The sequence below is a fragment of the Dermacentor variabilis genome, chromosome 5 (genome assembly GCF_050947875.1).
Source record: "Dermacentor variabilis isolate Ectoservices chromosome 5, ASM5094787v1, whole genome shotgun sequence".
In the NCBI taxonomy this organism is placed as follows: Eukaryota; Metazoa; Arthropoda; class Arachnida; order Ixodida; family Ixodidae; genus Dermacentor; species Dermacentor variabilis.
In genome coordinates this window covers 23,524,100-23,529,649 of record NC_134572.1, presented here as the reverse complement: position 1 = coordinate 23,529,649, position 5,550 = coordinate 23,524,100, and the positions used below count along the sequence as shown (strand labels likewise).

The 5,550-nt window shown below is 45.9% G+C and overlaps 1 pseudogene; it reads left to right on the top strand.

The window, feature by feature from the left end:
• The first annotated feature begins 1,955 nt into the window (after nt 1-1,955).
• On the top strand, nt 1,956-2,135 carry LOC142583827 (U2 spliceosomal RNA; annotated as a pseudogene).
• The last annotated feature ends 3,415 nt before the right edge of the window (nt 2,136-5,550 follow it).

Here is a 5,550-nt window from a genome sequence, read left to right as displayed (position 1 = left end):
CTTGTTCTCCTCCGACCGCGACCAGCTTAGCGCAGAAGCCACGTAGTTGATATGGCTCATGAGGAAGGCGTGGTAGATCCTTATGAGGTTGGCTTCGCTGATGCCCCCCTTCCTGCTCGTCACTCGCGAAACGAGTCTGAGCATGTTCTTCGTCTTCGCGCTCAGGCGCGCGATCGTTTGCGCGTTGCTGCCCTTTGCATTGAGGACCAGTCCGAGCACCCTGAGAGAATCCACCCTCTGGATGCGCTGACCCGTCTTCGTTCTGAGTTCAATCGGTACTTGGTCCATGAATTAAAATACTGGACCTCCTAAGTTTTGTCGCATTTGCTAGTATTATATTCTCTTCGTTATAGTCATGTAAATGTAATGTCGTAGGCATTTTCCCCTTCTGTTTACCAAGCCAGTGGATACGCCCTATCTAATCGCATTTTACCTCTATTTTATCAGTACATAAGCGCTGCATGGTCTAAGGAAAGGGCCGGTTTGCTTAAACTTGCATGACATAACAAAGAACGCAGAGCACCTTATAATTTCATTGTGAAGTTCGGTCTCGTGAAAACAGCGTAAGAAACTCCGCAATATTTATTTCTAATGAACCTTGCTTGACCGAGGAGCCACAAAATTCGCGTATATCTAAATTTCAGAAAATATTAGTTACGAGAATGTTATTACCTGATTATGAGGAAACAACTTTTAATGAAAACGGAAAGTGTCACATGAGTTTATCTCCTCTCCCTCTGATGGCGCCTAGGAGCATTTGGGTACTAGCGGCAACTTCTGCTTGCCTTACTTATAGTTGGACCTCGCTGTCTGAGCTGAGCACCTCGGTCTCTCACTGCTCCACGTGTTGCTTGGCCCCTGCACTACGTTGAGGCAAGGCCAGATTATGCGTCGGATGTCTTCTGTGTGTGTGTATGTGTGTGTATGTGTGTATGTGTGTGTGTGTGTGTATGTGTGTGTGTGTGTATGTATGTGTATGTGTATGTGCGTGCGTGTGTGTGTGTGTGTGTGTGTGTGTGTGTGTGTGTGTGTGTGTGTGTGTGTGTGTGTGTGTGTGTGTGTGTGTGTGTGTGTGTGTGTGTGTGTGTGTGTGTGTGTGTGTGTGTGTGTGTGCGTGCGTGCGTGCGTGCGTGCGTGCGTGCGTGCGTGCGTGCGTGCGTGCGTGCGTGCGTGCGTGCGTGCGTGCGTGCGTGCGTGCGTGCGTGCGTGCGTGCGTGCGTGCGTGCGTGCGTGCGTGCCCCGCCTTGTTCCTGCCCCTGCTCGGCTCGCTAACTCTCGAGCTAGGGTATGTGCGGTTTCCTTGCCCAGAAGGGAGGCGTCCATATGACATAACCGTCACGCTCGCCGCGAAAGTGAGCCAGTATCCTTAGCGCCTCTTTCGTGAGACTTCCCTTATCAAACTTATGAAGTGCGGTTTTAGAGTCACTTATTACTACGCTGGCTGTTTTGGAGGCGAGCGCCAGCACTATGGTTGCTACCTCCGCGATTGCCGAGTTTCCTGGTGCCGCTGGCAAGCTGACGGCCCGTTTGATTTGAGGCGACCACTGACATATGTCGACCGTCTGCATATGCCGCCGCTTCTACATAGACCACATCCGCGTCGGTTTGAAACGGAGTAGGGGAAACTACTTGTCCTTATTAGGTGAAATAATGAAATTATAAATTAATGGATATGAAAGTGGATGAAAAAAATCATGAGCCATTCCACTGGATAACCAGCGAAGCTGTTTAGCACACGACACAGAGGTGACACAGAATTTTAAACAAATGCACGAGCTCATTTACCGTGATATTTACATACATTCGCAAGGACGAAGGGGCCACCACGCCGAGAAGCCGGAGGAAACTAGACACGCGTGACGTTTCGACGGGACCGCCACCACGGGAGAGCGGAAGGAAAGTAGGAACGCAAGCACTTCGAACGCCTACAAAGACAGGGCGGTGCGAATGTAGACATGGTCGACACAGGTCAGAGTGTAGAATCTATTCTTATCAGCTTAATATCTCATACAGGTTCTATTTGCACTTAAGATATTAAACTTATTTTTGCAAGTTGGCGGAGCGCTTGAAGCCTGCTTCACCTCCGCCGCGAGTCGGCGCGGTACTGCACTCTCTCCTGGATCGTCGCACGATTCTTGCACACGCAGAACTAAAATTCACGGAACCCTAGCCATACACAGCCTCGCGGTAAAACTAATTTGAGCAGGTGGGGCACGAACCCGCGCCTTTTGCATTACGCGTGCGATGCAAAAAGCGCGGGCTCGTGGCCCACCTGCGGTCAGTTGTTTTTCGTTCTCTTTAAATTAATTTTTCATTCCTTTAACTCAATTAATAAGTAGATATAATTTCCCCCATGCTGTAATTGGTGTCTTCGTTTGTTGGCTTTTTGTAATCGTACATTTTTTGTGATATATGGCTACTTGAAAGTTTGAATCCAGTACATGTTTAAGACATCACTGCACCCCCCATACGGGCATTTTATTTAAACTGGAGGTAGAGTGTCAAAATGGCATATTTAGTACAGAAGCCCCATACAACGAGGTCTGTCATTTGTCCACCTCATATGGACAGTAATAAACCCACTGTAGAGCATGGAAAGCTCGCAGTAGCCGGCATCCGTTCTGTTTGTCTCGCGACTTCGCCAGGTCAACTGCTCTGAGTTCCACAGTCCAGTAATGTGGTACTCGGCCCCAAAGTCTATAGCGACTCTATATGTCACATGGGGATTATGTGAAACAGTGTGGCGTTGAAATACAGAACCCCATTCGTGTGACCGTAAGGCATCTGAGAAAGCTATAGTGCTCTTCATCTCTGCTTTTCTCCCTGGACATACTCCAAGAAATCGGCAAACTTGGTGAGTTCAGCCCAAGTATGTTTACAAGTTTTTTTATTTACGCTCTCGCGGCATGGTTTTTCTCTCATCATTTGCTTGGTCGCCGCTTGTTCATATAGTAATCTTTTTACAGCATAAATAAGATGTCTACGCTTGTAAGCATTCCTACTTTTACCAAGCACAGTGTGCCTGGCATGAAGTTATTTGCAGGTGAATGGGAAGGATGTTTCTGACGTCAGAGCACAATATCAGCGGCCGCTCAGCGTATAACTTAGTTGCACATTGTTACTTCGCTAAAGGCACAATAGTGTCCATCCTGCTCTCGATAAGCCTCATTTGCGGCACTAAATGCAGGCGCTGCAGTAACAACTAAAGATGTACAATGCCTTTGGGCAGAACCTGCGTCGTCCCACGCGGGCAGGCTGTCAGACATTGCCGAGCAAATAAGGGATCTATGGTGAATTGTGACATGTGTGCGGAGGTAATTAATCACCATTAATAAATGATGCGCGTCGCATTCGTTTTGCTTGACACAGCACTCTGCGCGCATCCAAAAAATAGAAGAGCTGCAGAAGGCAAGACATGCATGCCACGTGGAACAAAGACCTTGTGCACCAAGTCCAACTATACGAAGAGTGACGATTCGGAGCCTCTGTAGAGAGCGAAGCCGCCGCTATGACTTTTAACTGAGGCTATTCATGTACGAAATTTCGGCGGAGAAAGCAGCCAATGATAAGCTTCCGCTTCTATATGCAATTGTCACCGCATTTTCCCGCCTTGATTGTGGCGTCTCTTTATTCATTTATTTAAACTAGCGATATTTGTCGTCAAGGATAATAACTGCTACAACCACGGTGATTTGTTGAGTCATAACTGCCGCCTCTGAATGAAAAATTCAAGAATACGCTTTGAATAGTCCGTGAGTACGCTTGCCTCAGGATTTTTCTGTACAAATCTGTTATAGCCACAAAACTTAAGAAAAAATAAATTATGCAAGTGTTGACTTTTCTTCTTCACAAAAACTGTGCTCGCTAAAGCACTTAAAAAACACGCACAATCGCTCTTTTAGTGGCTTACATAGCCCTTTTAATAATGTTACTTATACTTTACCTTTGAAAGCCCTCTATACTGTTTAGAAGGAAGACGTAGATGTCGAAAAGCCATTTATTTCATCTGACGGCAGTACAATCCATAACACGACACAGGTTGGCCGCTGTGCTTTTAAAGGCAACAGGGCCAACAAAAGGATGCGCTCGCGTATTCTGCGCGCTGAACAGAAAACAAAAAGATAATCATAACAAGCACGTTTCATGCGATCACAACATATCCTAACGTTGCACGGAGTTCAAGCCAAATCAAAACTAAGTGCAGTGCACGGCATATTTAATCGTCTATATTCATGTACAGTAGGTATAACCTGTGCTGGGAAATTATTCTTGCAAGATTTCGCCGAGCACAACCGAAATAAAAGTTCACGGGCTTGTGTTTTCCCTTATACGCTGCATGATATCCTAATAAACCACGTCAACTCTGTCAGGTGTATTGAAGACTCCAAAGCAGATTATTGGTTCTTAATTATTCTCGCCTCTTTCCAGATCTAGAAAATTCTCACCGAAGTCTGACGTATACTAACAGATATATCAAACAATTTTTCCGCTTTTCATTTTTCATTAGTGAGATGGAATCGGGTATATTAGTTTGACAGCTGAATATTAAGCTCTCTTTTGCTCCTACCTTAAAGCTTCGGGGTGTCATTTTTCCCCATAGGTCATATCCTCGTGTGCGAAAGTTTATTATATGAAAAAAATTAAACAATTCCAGAATAATAATAGCCTAACAACACACGTGTCATTGTCTGCTCTTTATACAATTTTTTTTTTGTTCGTCCTTGATTTTCCTACTCGCTATCTTTAGGGGCCAGTGATATTCGGCCTACCTAAGGTCTTACCTAAGGGCTGCATATTTTGCCTTAGCTTTTTATCAAGCAGCTAGCAAGCCTATCCTTGAACATTGGGCTGTCGCTGTTGTTGTGCTCTTCTCAACTGGACGTTTGGACGTTGGGTGCGTGGACGTTTCCCTGATCCCCTTTCGAAATTTAATTACCAACGACAGCCTTCCGAAGGCAACCCTGCAGATCGCTTATACTGCAAGTGGGGATTAAGCCTAGCGCTTTGCGGACGGATTTCGCATTGCGCCTACAAAAACGACACGCTCAGCTAGCCGTGATGCGTAAGCTATCGCACGATGACGAGGACACGGCTTGATTGCTTGTTTTCTTTGTTTTCTTGGATTACCCTCTCGAAGCCGGCTCTCTTCATCGCGTCGTAAAGAACCACCGCATTTTGTTACACCGACAAGAAAATGATGCGAAAGTATGTGAACAGAGCAATCCTTACAAAGACAAGCAGAGAAAAATTCCGACTCTGGGGATGCAACTTACTTTTCTCTTTTTTTCTTGCTGTTAAGTTACTTATGCCGCATGTATAATGAAGCTTATAGCGCACGAAAGGACGAGGAAACAGAAAGACGAGGTACACACAGGCGCTGTGCGTGCCACGTCTTTCTGTGTCCTCGCCCTTTCGTGCGCTATAAGCCTCATGTCATTCCAAAACACCCAAAACGTTGCCTTATTGAGTGCATGTATAAGATGTGCTTGCATTTCTTTTTCTTACTTTTTTATCCCCGTTCAATCTGGGCAGATTTCTCTCGGGCCCGCC